Source organism: Lichenostomus cassidix, chromosome 2 (genome assembly GCF_008360975.1).
Source record: "Lichenostomus cassidix isolate B80296 chromosome 2, HeHo_3.0, whole genome shotgun sequence".
Taxonomy (NCBI): domain Eukaryota; kingdom Metazoa; phylum Chordata; class Aves; order Passeriformes; family Meliphagidae; genus Lichenostomus; species Lichenostomus cassidix.
Window position 1 is genome coordinate 73,343,762 of NC_139482.1, and position 14,020 is coordinate 73,357,781.

Below are 14,020 nucleotides of genomic sequence, written 5' to 3' on the forward strand. Positions count from 1 at the left end.
CAGAAGTTAATTTAGGCTATCACACACAGTGACTGCAATTACATATAATAGAGCTCAAATTCAAAATTTAGACTAGTACAGAGCAACTACAGACTCATGAAGAGAGCATAGAAGGTTTTCTGATGGGTTGAAGAATGTGAACTCATCCCACCTTACACTGTGCACAGGTCTGTAATACTCATCTTTAGCAAAAAGTAGCATATGCCCTTAGAAAAATGCTCCTTGAACTTGAATCTAACGTACATTTGTTGAGAGGAGCACAGAAAAGTCAGGCCTCAGCTTTGGATCATGTATAACATAATCTGAAATCTGGGTCATCAATCACTTTAAAAGCCATCATCAGAATCCCTTTTTGTCCCCACGTCTGCTTTTATACAGTTGTAGTTTCTTTCCTGTATGACCCAGAAAAATAAAAATAAATTCTCACATACGCATTTATGTAATATATTCCATTTTTCTAAGGTGTTTTTCCTAAAAGTTTTCCTTCATATCCAACCAAGTTTTTTAAGACCTTCATTCTGCCATCCTCCAAAATGTTCAGTTTGTTTTAGTTTCTCTGTTATATGATCCTTCTAATTTTTGTATTTTATTTTCCTGCTTGAAACCCTTCACCTTTCTGTGAAGCTGGGGTAACAAGTTAAAAGTTAATAAAATCTTTACAATGTAGCTAATGTAACATGTAGGCTTATATCTTAAAAAATAACTGTGTCCTTGCTTACTGTTTTTTTAAGAACACTCTTATGGTATTTCTAAAATTATTTTGTTTCTCTAAACCTAAACACAAAATTATCTCTTTAAAAGTGAAAAAAAATTTGATAAAAAAAAAAAAAAAAAGAAATTTGATCCAAATGGACTTCTTTAGATGAGGATTAGTATACTCTTTCCAATCTGTATTTCTGAATGTGTTAACACCCCTGAAAATATTAATCAAATTGTGGAAGTGTGCCTGCATCATAGTGTCAAGAATTCAAACACAACATTTAAATTTTGGTAGTGAAAAATGAAATTTTTTATGTTTTGTTCTTCTAATAAGAACAGCTTATTTTGAAATCAGGCTGGATTATCCATCAGTAAATTTTATTACTGGAACTAAAGGGACTTTCATAAAAAAAAAAATTCTAGAAAAATAGTAGGGGATGCTAAGGAATATAAAACAACCTCTCATTTTCTAATGGATACATTTTTCTAATCTGATCACTCCTTATGTATCTTTAATAATGATTTATTTTTCAAGATCCAAGTAATGATTTCACTCTCTATATGTGAGAGCCAAAAGAGATGCTTAGAGATGATGAAGTCCTATGTGAACTCCTACTTAAAGCTTAATTATTGTAAACTATCTCTAACCCACATAAAAGCCAATTAAGAGGCAGCATGAATAACCATATTAAATATAAATAATATCAATGGCTTGTATTCTCTCAGCATGATTCAGTTTAAACACTTAAACTATGAATAACTATGGACATTTTTTTCTAGCACTCCTAAAATAAAATAAAGTTGTTTATAGGAGCATTTCTTTGAGCTATAAAAATTTGCATTTATATCTAGACTGTGTTTTTCTAAGCCACAGGTATCATGAACAATTAAAGATCCCTGTCAAACCCTCGGAGAATCTGAAACACATGAATATGGTATTATTTCATTAAACACTGTGTGAGGTTAAGATGCTTTCTGCAGAAAAAAAACAAAAACAAAAAAACAAAAACAAAAAATGTACCAAAAAATTTGAAAGGGGCAATTATTGAAATTAACTATAAAAATTATGTCAATGTTTCTATCAGTTCGAGAATTCCAAGGAAAAATACATCTTTGTTAGCATAATGTCAGCAAAAGACACTGATATGCATTTCTATCCAGCAGTTCCTGTGGAAAGATTTTAAATAATATCTTACCTATGTCTCTGTAAGTTCAGACAATTTTGTTGTGCAACTGAATCTATGGGTAGACTGTTGCAGAGGAGACTTTCTGCCGTTTAATTTGTGCCCTGCATCTCAAATATGACTGTCTTTTGGCATTACTGGATTTCCAGATTTCTTCTCAAATAACCTGGCTGTACTGAACTTCATGTTAGACAGGCTAGCAGAGAACTGAGCTAGGAATATCCACCTGAACTCCTGGCTCCAGATATTGTGATTATTTGGAACACTGTAATAGGGTATTTCAATCAATGCAGACCTGATTTCAAAAGCCATCATAGCCACAGGTATAATGGTATTTCATAATAAAGGCAGGCCAAGGACTTTGGCTTTGCAAAACTGTTCATTTTGGGCTCCTACATATGTACCAATAAACAGCCAAACTCCCAGAATAAACAAAACCCTTGAAGATGTGGTGCTCTTCCTCAAGCAACAAGGGAAGAGCTGGATGTCCACTTTTAGTGTGCACAGTGAGCTTGAGAAGTCCTCCAAACAAATAATACCTCTACCCTGGACTGGAAAAGCAGCATTAAACAGCTTCTGGTATTTGGGTTCTGGCCTTCTAAACTGGATTTTTATTCCTTTAGAAATTACTGTATCTAGACTTATATAGGGAAAAAAAAAGAGTTTATTTATTGCATTTCCCTCAGCTATTAAGAGGCTGATATACAAGCTCCCTAGTCTGCGTACGTTGTTGTGATTTAAGGATTCAAAGTACAGTGAAGAAGAATTTTATACTTTGCTAAAGTTGGTTGGTTAATCAAGCATCCTCTGCAGAAATGCTGCAACAAAAATTCTAATTAAAATGTAACCTGGGGTGGCTTCACCAATTCTAATCTAATGGGAAGTAATCCCTGTTTTAGGTAAATTAACTCTCAGGTCTTAATTTGCTCAGATTTCCCTTAGAGTCTTCTTTATTTAAGGAAAGAGTAGCTTGCTAGGATGTTTTAGCCTTCTGGGCCAGTGGCTTTATCCTCTAAATATTTGTCTATAAGATGAAGATACCTTCAATATCCAGTATCTTCTATATGAAAAAACAATGTGATTTTTTGAGAAGTGAATACCATCAAAAGTCTTATATAGGTTAGTGTGCATGCACTTGTATGTCCTCTCCTTGTGCTCCCACATCAGTTGTCTTATATTCAATATCTTTCTACAGGTCACATTAGATATGGTTAGAGCATTTGAAAGTAAATAAGTTAGGGCCATTCTATATCATAACACAATTAAGATAAGAGTCAATCATCTCAAGTAAATTCCGAATCAATAATATAAAGGTCAACAAGACAACAAAATGAGACCTATTTACATTTGAAGCATTGGAAAATACTACATAAAATCAGAAAATTACTTGACATTGCTTATAACTTTTGCTTAAAATAAAAAATCTCCTGGGATTTCTAAAGTGATAACTAATCTCAGACAATTTTTATTATCAAGTGTGCATTTGAAAATTCCTAGTTTTTAAATTAATTCTTCTGGTTTCCACTTTTTTAGCAGATCCAGCTATCATAACTAGTCTGCCATTTAACCACACCAGGCAGCAAAGTTATAATTTTAAAATTCCTGTTTAAGTGACATTTGTAAGAGGTATTGACTAACCTGAGGGAGCAATACATGTGTCAATAGAAATTGAATCAATTTGATAAAAACTGGCACAAAAAAAAAAAAAAAAGCGAAACCAAACGACAAAGACCCAAAGACAGCTTAATCAGATGTACACCCAAAAGAAGTGACAGATTAGTTTCACTATGGTTTTGCCTACTGCAACAACCAGTACCTGAACTCTAGGAGATAAAGAACCAAAACAAGAATGACTTGATGCTTGATAGATTATATACGTATATATTTAATAATAGAACATTTATCTCCTGATATCATAGTGAACACATAAAATGTTCCTACTCAGTTGTGAATATTGTTTTTATACTCGTATGGCACCTAAGAACAGTGGGATGTCAAGAGAAAACCACAAAAGATTGACGCAAGGATCAGAAAGGAATAGAAACAGCATATATGTGAGAGATATTTAACACCATGTTTAGAAAACATAAAATTTTTGCTGTGATTGGTTTAAAAGAAACACACAAAGCATGCAAGTCTATTGATAATAAATTTTAATATTGCTTTAAATCAAGTTCAGTTCTTGAAGTCATCTATGACTTCTTATTTTAGGGAGATGGTCACAAGAGGGCAACATAGTTACATACATATGGAGCAGTTCTGACATTCCTCCCAAGGGACATTATTAGCATGAAAAAAACCAACTGAACAATACAGCATGAGATCTGGTTATTGGTCAACGTTTCTAACAGAGTAAATATCAGATTAAAGTTACAAAAGTTAACTTTAACACTGTCCCTCTAAACAGGTTCCATAACACAATCTGGTAACAGTGGAATATGGTGTTTTCAAATAACATGTCAGTTTCATTCAATGTTCACTTTTCTTAAAGGATGTGCCTGCTCTTGTTGGAAATCTGCACAAATTTTCCCAGATCTGTGCAAGTATCTCTCATATCCTACATGTAAACCAGAGTGTAGTCTGAAAATGCCAATATTATTGGAATTTCCTCTCCTACAATGTTCTGATGTCCTTTTTTAGCTCACTGATTATAAATTGTTTTTATCTGTAGAATGAATAAACTAGGTATCTTGGTGATTAAGGAATATGAGCTGTTTTGGGTAGAACATTTAACTTAAATTGTCTCATTATTTTCTTAAATCTTTAAGTGATGCAGGTCTGAAAGTAATGATTTTTCTGTTTCAAAGACTCTCTTTTACAAAACAGAGAAAAACCTTCCAAAAATATTTTAAAAATAATTTTTATGTAGAACCAAACTTACAAATATTTTGATAGAGAAACCTTTGTAAAGACAAAGGCTATTGTCTTAGTGCTGATTGTCACTTCCAAGGTAATTCACTGTGTTTGTACTGGATTTAAGTCACACAACACACAAAAGAGCCAAGAGAACTTCCACCATAGGTGCAGTGTTGATTGGCAATATTGTCATTATTAATTACTACAGCAACATCACAAATTGTGTACAGGAAATCAACTGGAACAAGACTTCCAAGGACTCTCTGACAATGTCAGACAAAAATAAGTTCCAATCGCCAGAGTGACAGCTGTGAGCTACATTGTGGTTGTGTTGCAGTCAATGGCAAAGCTCCCACAAATATCAGATAGGCCTAGAATTCATTTTCTGACAGTCATCCATGAGCCACACAACTAGAACTGACATTTTAGATATGGAGTAAAAATAGTGAATTTCTCTACAGCTTGCTTGTAGATGAGTTCTTTTACTTTGTCTAGAATGCTTGAATGCCTAACCCATACATTAAAAATTCTGTACAGCCAAAGTCCAAGCTTCTTTGAGGACAGAGGCTTAAATATGCAAATGTCACTTACTGAATACATTTCTGATAAAGTTTTTTAATTTGTTTTGTTTTCTCGTCACAATCAGCTTACCAGTCTTCTCTAGTACATTCAAAAGTTTTCAAATTTCTCTTTTATGTGGAGTGAAAAAAGATGGGAAGAGGAGACAGAAGAGAGAAATAATAAAATTTGAGATGAAGTTCCAGAAGAAAATCTGATCATACGTATTCAAAAATGAAATACTATATTACTATGAGAATAAAAGAAAGGCCTTATATCAACATTTTAATTTTTCTAAAGTTTTATAATTTTTACTTTGGGGAAAAAATGGTGTTTAAATAAGTTTTTTAATTTCTAACTACCTAAAGCAAAATTTGGACCGATGAGCACTTATCTTACATTACACTTTTTTGTATGGAAAACTCATTGCAACTATAATTTAGTGTGATAATTCATTTGGAAGTGGGTCTGTAACACACCAGTCCATTTAGTCTTAGACCTTCAAATGTCATGATCATTGTCCACATCAAAATCACAAAACAAGACAGAGATGAGGTGTTAGTCATTTTTTTTGCCTTTTTCATCATGCTCTCACTGGTTTAATTTCATTTACCTATTCTCAGATGAACTCCTGAAGACTTATGCTAGATTTTAAACAGAATCCAAGCTGCATAGTTACTGATCAGCTACATGAAATAACTTCATCAGCACCCAAAAAGCTGTTGGACTACACCCTCTTGATAGATCACCCAAGGTGAGCTAAAAATGCAGCCACATTAGAGATAATTCAGGTAAAATAAAGGAATGTCCTGCATATGATCAGGCCAACTGATGGCCATATATCTGTGGAATCTATTATTAAGACTTATGATTTGCATGAGAAAGAGCAAGTGAGGCACAGAAGACAACCACAACCTAACAAAAACGCATGCCCTGATTACTGCAATCTAAAGGAAGAGAAGAATGTGCTGAACACCTTTTTAAAGCAAAACTCTCATCAAGCCTTAAAACAGAGAGATTAAATCAGAAAGCAATGTAAAATAATATCTGTATAAAATAGTACAAACATCAAATTACAGCATTAATTCCTCCATGGCAGTAGGGTAGAAAACTAAAGAGCTGATTTTTCTTAGTAGTTATTACTAAAACTGATTTGAATTGACTCCTCAGTGCAATAGTTGAACCAATCTTCACTGCTTGAACTGAAATATCCCCTTAACCTACAAGAAAACTGTGGGTAGGTGACTCCAAAGAAAAAAATTTCCAATGTTCTTTCTATAATTTTACAATTTTATGTTGCTGCACATATCAATAAAAATAATATTGATATGTGCAAAACATACAATAAGGTTGAAGAATGATAGCGGGTTGTGAAAAGTAAATGTATAAAGTATTCAATTTTCCATATACTGCAGAGATTTATTTTTAATCTTATGTATTCACTTTCATTACTTCTGAGGAAAATATTTTTGCGCTTCCCTGTGGAACACATACCATCGTCCAAGGAGAGGTCAGCTACCTCAAAATTCCTTCCACTGCTTTCTTCAAGGAACACAACAGGAGTGAGTAATTACAGAAATTTCAACAAGCAAGCCTCTTCTCTCTCCTACTGGTCAGGTCGTTCAAGAGTACTATTATCCCCTAATGACCTGTTAAAGTCTCTGAAAGCAATACAACCCATAAAATTCCAGCTGCTTTCTTTTTTTTGCCTAGCTTCAGCGTGATGGAAATCAGGAACCCCTGACTGTGTTATGGCCCTGTGTCAACTCTTCTGCTGCTGCTGTCACCTATGGTAGCTCTCTTTTCATGACAGGTTCCTCCTCATTAACTTTTGCTTTCCTACCACTGGTGAAATCCATGCACCCATTCTGTTGTACAGCTGTATTTCAGGCTGTCACTTCCCCAAGATTCAGAACCTCATTCAAAGTCCAGTGAATCTTCCCAAAATTTTAAGATTATTTGCACCTGACCTGTGACCTGAAAAATGTGAAAAGATTAGGTTAATTGCTTTTTTATGTTTCCTGCTTTCAATGTATTAAACACAATTTTGACACTCTGTCCAAAGAGTAAAGGAAATACACGGTGACATGAACCTTTTTTCCATGTAACACATTCAGAGAAAAACCTGATTCCTTGCAACAACAACAAAAAAAAACCTATTGGAAATTTCACTGTGGGAGTATTGTGAGGGACAAATAGCTGTAATGGTCTGCATATAAATCCTGTGGGAAGTTCTAAAGCCCATTCTGGTTAGAATTTTTCCCTAAAATAAGTGAGTCCCACTAACTCAATCTCTAAATAAAAAAAACCATAAAACAGTTAGAAGAAAGTTGATAAAGATATTTTGAAATAGACGTCCAATAAAAATTGCTAATATTTTAGTGACATTCACAAATAGATATTTATTCTAACATTTTTCAGACAACTAAAAAAAGTCTGAGTTCTTTCAACCAAATCTTTCTTTTTGATCAATACGGCCTCTGCAGCTTCTTATGAAGTCCAGTGGGAGCCAGATGCACTCATAATCATTAAAACCAGGACATGTTTTCACATTAGCTACAAAGGCACATATTTCTGAGTTGACTTCTGATGTCACAAAGTGATCTCAATGAAGCAATCAAATTTTAGAAAAGCCAGCAGCTTATCTGAACAAAATTTAAACAAATCTCTTTATTATACAATTTAAAAATTAGTATATATGTGGAACCAGAAGATGTCTCCCATGAAATATGTTCAAGGTACTGATAAGGCTATTACTTTTAAAAGTATCTTGTGATACATGCAGTACAGTAATATTCCTAATGAGGACGTTCAGTTAATGGTATGCATAAACAATTAGCAACTGGATTCTACTTAGATTTTTCAGTGACTGGTTTTGTGATTTTCTCTTATAAACTCTGAAATGTCAGCAAAATATATGTGCATGCTGGAAGCTTTTTAGATGAGGGATATAACACGGCAGAACCTCCTACTGAGAACTCACAATTCAAACATCTGACAGATACTAACCAGGTTTTCCTTCTACAAGAATTTCTATTCTACACAGGCTAAAAAAGCTACTATTTCCTTATATTTGTTTCCTACCAAAATTCAATAACAGGAGCAACTCAATAATCTATGAGAAATATCTTAACATTGGAAACCATCGCATCATACCGACAGGGACTTTCACTTACCTGAAGAATCATAATATTCAGAAACATTTGAATCAGTAAAGTTCCACTCCATCCTGGAGCTCAAAATTTTCACATGGTTACAAATAATCCTTCATAATTTGATTTACTATATTCTGGGTCAGAAAATCAGGATTTAATCCAAGTGACTTCAATAAATTCCATATTTAATTGTCTTGAACATGTGCTTTGGACAAGTTAGGGCAATAGGCAATAAAAAGATTCTTTTTCTTTAAATAGCTGTGAAATGGACAGACAGCCAATAGATATCACTTCTAGCTATACTATTCTCTGTTGTTGCAGTTTTGGAAAGATGACAGAACTCAAGCACAAAATCTGCTTGAGTTCAGAAGAAGACAGTAATAGATCAAGTCTTCCACATAAGAAGTGGAGATGAGAAACACCCATCTGTAACTCCTCTGTCTCCAAGATATTTTAAATATATTCATTATCAGACTGAAAACATTCTGCATATTGTCAACAAAAATAATACTACACATTGTCAGACACACTGCATTTCCACAGCTCTGCTTTTTTGACAGAAAAGACAAGTAAATAACCCCCAATCTCCTTCTACTTTGCTTAATTTGTTCCTGTTATCTCAAAGCAGACTATTATCGTGTTTATAAATCAAAGCATAATGCTTCTTAACTGCATGACAATCTCAATTGGGCTAAACAATTTGGGGAACTACAAACTGCACATACATCTGCTGGTGAGGCACAAAGATCTGTAAATACACAAAACTTCCAATGTGAATCATCTCCCATACTTCCCTATCACAAACACTGTAGTCAGTTCTATATTGAGATGACGACTTTAAAAAAAAGACAACACTAAAAAAAAACCATCAAAGTTGAGAAGCAGTTTAACCCCCAAAACATTTTCCAATTACACATTGAGAGCCAGAATTTGGATAGATCCCTTCTCCTCTTTTTCTGGAGGTGTATTCCTTGGCTGGTGTGTTTAGCCTCAAAGTCATACTCTCTAGTTCTTCAAATGTTGCATTTAAGATCCTTTTCATACAATTTCATTGTTTTAGTTTATTTAACAAAAAATAGGAGATTAAAAAAGAAATAAGAACTTTAAGTAGTGAGGAAGGCCTTTGCTGGTATCAAGTAGAGGTATAATGAGTTTCTTGGGTTTTTTGCCAGTGTAGGCAAGGATTATTTACAGCACAAAATTCATTCTGGCCTTCCCAATTTTCTTCAAGAAGAGCAGTTTTTGGATACAGCCAGCAAAAATCTCAAGCATATTTGCAGACAATTGAAGAATTAAGATGTTTGACTAAAAGTGGAAAACTGAATATATTATCATATATTACTTCTCAAATTGAAAACAGTTGTATAAAAACATTTTTCTTCTTCAGAAAAGTTGCGCTTCCTTTGCATTTTACTTGCACAGCAAAGCTACACTTCCCTGATTTCTCTTCTCACCCCTTCTGAAACTAAAAGAAAATAAATGTAAAACTATCAAGATGAAGACTGGCATCAAGATATCAAAGACTACATTCTAATTTTAAAATGTCTGGAAAGATATCTGCATGGTGTTTCTATAAAATATTTATGTCCTTGATAATACTGTTAGTTCTGTATTCCATGGTTACCAATAGAAATATTTTTATAAAACTATTCTTTTTTTCTTTGCTAATGGGAAAAACTAACTTCTCCAGCACAATACAGTTTAAATGCTTACTTACCTAAACACATTGATTGACTAAAAATGGTAGTCTGCTTAGGATTGGCTTTCTTTTAATTCAGTTTGATACATGGTGTTGTTAAAACTATTTAGGAGCTATTTGGACAAAAATATGTGTACCAAATAATACAAGAACTTTAATCCATTTACTAATACTTGACCTTCTAAAACTAGGAAAAACTTACTCTTTGGGATTTCCATTTCCACTAAGTAAGAACACAGAGAGAGGTTAGCTTTGTCATACATTCCCACACAATTACTGAAGGAGATGAACAATGAACACTATTATAATATCAAATTTCCATTATGTGTATAATACATTTGTCTCTCAAAACACTTGTTCATATCTTGGGAAAACATTTTTTTACTTTGAAATAGAGCTGTAATGTAATAATAATGTAATAATATGAAAAGTGTGTGTGGACATTTTGAGATGATTGATGATAAAATAAATTAATCTTGGCTTTAGAGAAATTATTCATAATTTTTATTCACTGAAAGAATTGCATGTATTTATTTGCCTTTATTACATCACAGGAACTTTGAGTTCTGGTAACTAGAGATTAGGGGATATAATATATTAATGAAAAGTTTGACTTCATAATGTTGTAGCCATATAATTGTTACAGATACAGAGAGCAAATACTTTATTACAGTAGCTGGTGTGTCTAGTAAAAATAAATCTAAACCCAGTGACCTGATCTAGCATACCCTGGAATTATGGAAGGCTCCCTTTAAATCTTAATGGTTGGCAAAAGATCAGAGACATCAGTGAGATTTCATTGTAGTTTCAGCCTGTTGAGTACCCATTAAAACCTTGACTGTTAAATCTGTGATTTCACTGAGGTAAATTTAAATTTAGGGTGGTTTACTAAAGTTTAGTAATAATTATTTACTTTATAGCTCAAAGACTTTCATCATTTACTCTCAAGCATTCTGCATTTGTCAAATACAAGATGTTTGAAGAGCAGTGGGGAAGATGATCTAGCTTTGATCATATTTTGTGTTATCCCCGTTTGTTACAGAGCACTTCTGTTTGCATTCTTCATGACTCAGGGCCCTGAAAAGGGATTCAGACTTCTCTCTATTCTCTATTCAGTTCTGTGGGAATTCAGCTCAATTGGGAGAGCTTTTCTGGGCTTTGTTGATTTTGCAGTTTGTTCTCAAATACAGCAGAATGCGTTGGCTGATGTTTTCAGGGTTGCATAAGGGATTTTGATGACCAGTTCCTATTAAAATTAATGAGAATTGAGCAGACAAATCCCACTGGTAATCTCACCCTTTATGGTATTAAAACAGTAAAAGTTGGAGAGGAGTGACATGTAAAATAAAATTTATGTTGCATTAAAAAAGGAAATCTAGCTATCTATAAAACCATTCAGCAGTCCCTTTCCCTCAGTCTTCACTGAAATCATTTATGGAAACTCCATGAAAGCACTTTTATTACAGCTCTAGAGGCTCATACTTGGACCTTGCTTTACATGGGTTATTTGACTGATATTTATTTTATATTACAGTATATTTCTGAAACTTTGACCTCTAATTTATTACAGGAAGGAGCCATAGCAATAATAAAAGATGGCAGTAAGAACTTCAGGTTTTAAAAATTTTGCTGATGCTTTATATCTTTCACATTGCACTTTCATTGACTTATTAAGAGTTTCAGAGCACTAGACATATCTTTGTTCTGACTGTTTAGGAATCCACCCCGCATGATGTAACCCTAGAAATGGAAAGTAGGAAGAACATACTTGAAGTATTTAGTGCTGCCATTAAAAACTGCATGCTGCAGGACACATTCACTGTTGATATCACAGAAGGCTCAGAATAGAAAAGATATACTGACATATCAGAAATGCATTCAAAAGGTTTCTTACTATTAGTGGAGAACACAAAGATTTTTAGTGTCCAGCTCAATAAAGCAGTGACAGGTCTTAATTAATGACATATGAAATATGTGGCATATGACACATGAAATAGCTAGAAAAATAAATTTATTCTCATGATACAAAATTAAACAAAACAATAACAAACCAAATATTTTTGAAAAATATTTATCCAAAACTTAGACAAAAAGTTAAAAAAAATCAGAAAACTATCAGTGGAGTTTCTTTTTGTCTGTCATTTATTTGATGGAAAGGATCTTCAAATGTTGCTTTCTGCTGTAGTAGGCAAAACAGACATAATTCTTCAGGAATGGCAGTCAAAAAGCTATCATCTAATCTTCTTGATGGAATTTTAAAATTTTGAGAAAAGATTTTTTAGTTGGAAAAGTAATGATATGGAAAGCATTCTACAGTAAAATTATTTCTCTCAAAAAATACAGAAATTTCATACAATTTATTACATGCTTTTAAAAATCATTATTAAATACAATTCTAAAGAATTATATGCTGACTCTTACTTATGTTTCTTAATTATTCACACTTATATTTTATTATTATTTTTCTTAATTCAGCTAAATCTTTTATAAAACTTTAAGTTCTTGTGTCTGTACTTCTTCCTGTTCCCACTTATTTCAAGAGAAGCTGTATGATTGTTTTGCAAAAAAAGCACCTGAAATGCCTAGTGGAAAAGCTGAACATGATTCAGCAGCATGCCCTTGCATTACAGAAGTTCAAACACATATACAGAGATGGAATCATAAACGCAGACTGGAAGGGACCTCAAGAATTGCTTAGTTCACCCCACTGCTCAAAGCAGGGTCATCTGTGCAGTCAGACTAGGTCACTCAGGGCTTTTTCCAGTCAGGTACTGAAAACATCCTAAGACAGGGAATGCACAGCCTTTCTGGGCTGCTCTACTGCCTGCCTGTTCTCAGAGTGAAAAAGTGTTTCTTAAAAGCCAGGCTGAATTCATCTTACACTCGCTGTCTTTACCCTCCCACCTTGCACCAGTGGGAAGAGTTCCTTTCAGCTTCTTGATAACCCTCACACAGATGCTGAGGAATTCTTGTTAAGCACTCCTGAGACAGTCTGTCCTCCAGGCTAACAAGTCCCAGTTCCTCAGGCTCCTCGCACAGGGCACGGGCTACAGCCCCCAGCCAGTATCCTCTGCTGTATTCACTCATCAATTTCTTTCTAATATTGAGGGACTCAAAACTGGATGTAATATTTCAGCTGGGATCTCATGTATTCCAAGTAGCAACAAATAATACCTCCCCTCAATGTTCTGGCAATGCCTATAAATACCTCCCAGAGCACCATTGTCCATTGCTTTAGTTTCTAAGTCTTGTTTGTTGCAACGTGTTTTATGTTTAATTTTTCTCATTCTCTTTTCACAGTTGCACTGTTCTTTAGTGCTCATCCTCAGTAATTTGACTTTGTCACTTGCTGTGACATTCTTTCTTCAATTTTTCTTCTGTCAATATAGATTTGTGAAATTGATACATCTTTAAACTGCTTTTCTTTCATTTATGATCTTGGTGTTACCTCTGTCACCCTCTTGAACTCCTTCTTCCTTTAGGAATGAAGTCCAGTTAACCCTACATAATACCCTTCTTGGCTAACTGATTTCTCTAAGTTCATCACCTGATGTCATGTGAATTTCTCTTTCCCATCCCATGCTACACACCTTATGCATTCATATATGTCACAAGTACAGGAAATGTTTCATTTCAGACTGGTACTTTTAACAAAATAAAACATGAGACTGGTTCTTTTAACAAAATAAAACAATCTGCCAGTTTTCAAGGAATGTTCTATATCCTCAAGTTTGCCCTACCTGAACTTTGAGATGTGCTTTTCATAGTGTTAAATCCAATCCAGTTGTGTCCAATCTCTATTAATATATTCTGAATCTCAGCATGGTTTTTAAAGCTCAGACATGACTCTCTTTGTTCAGCACTGATAT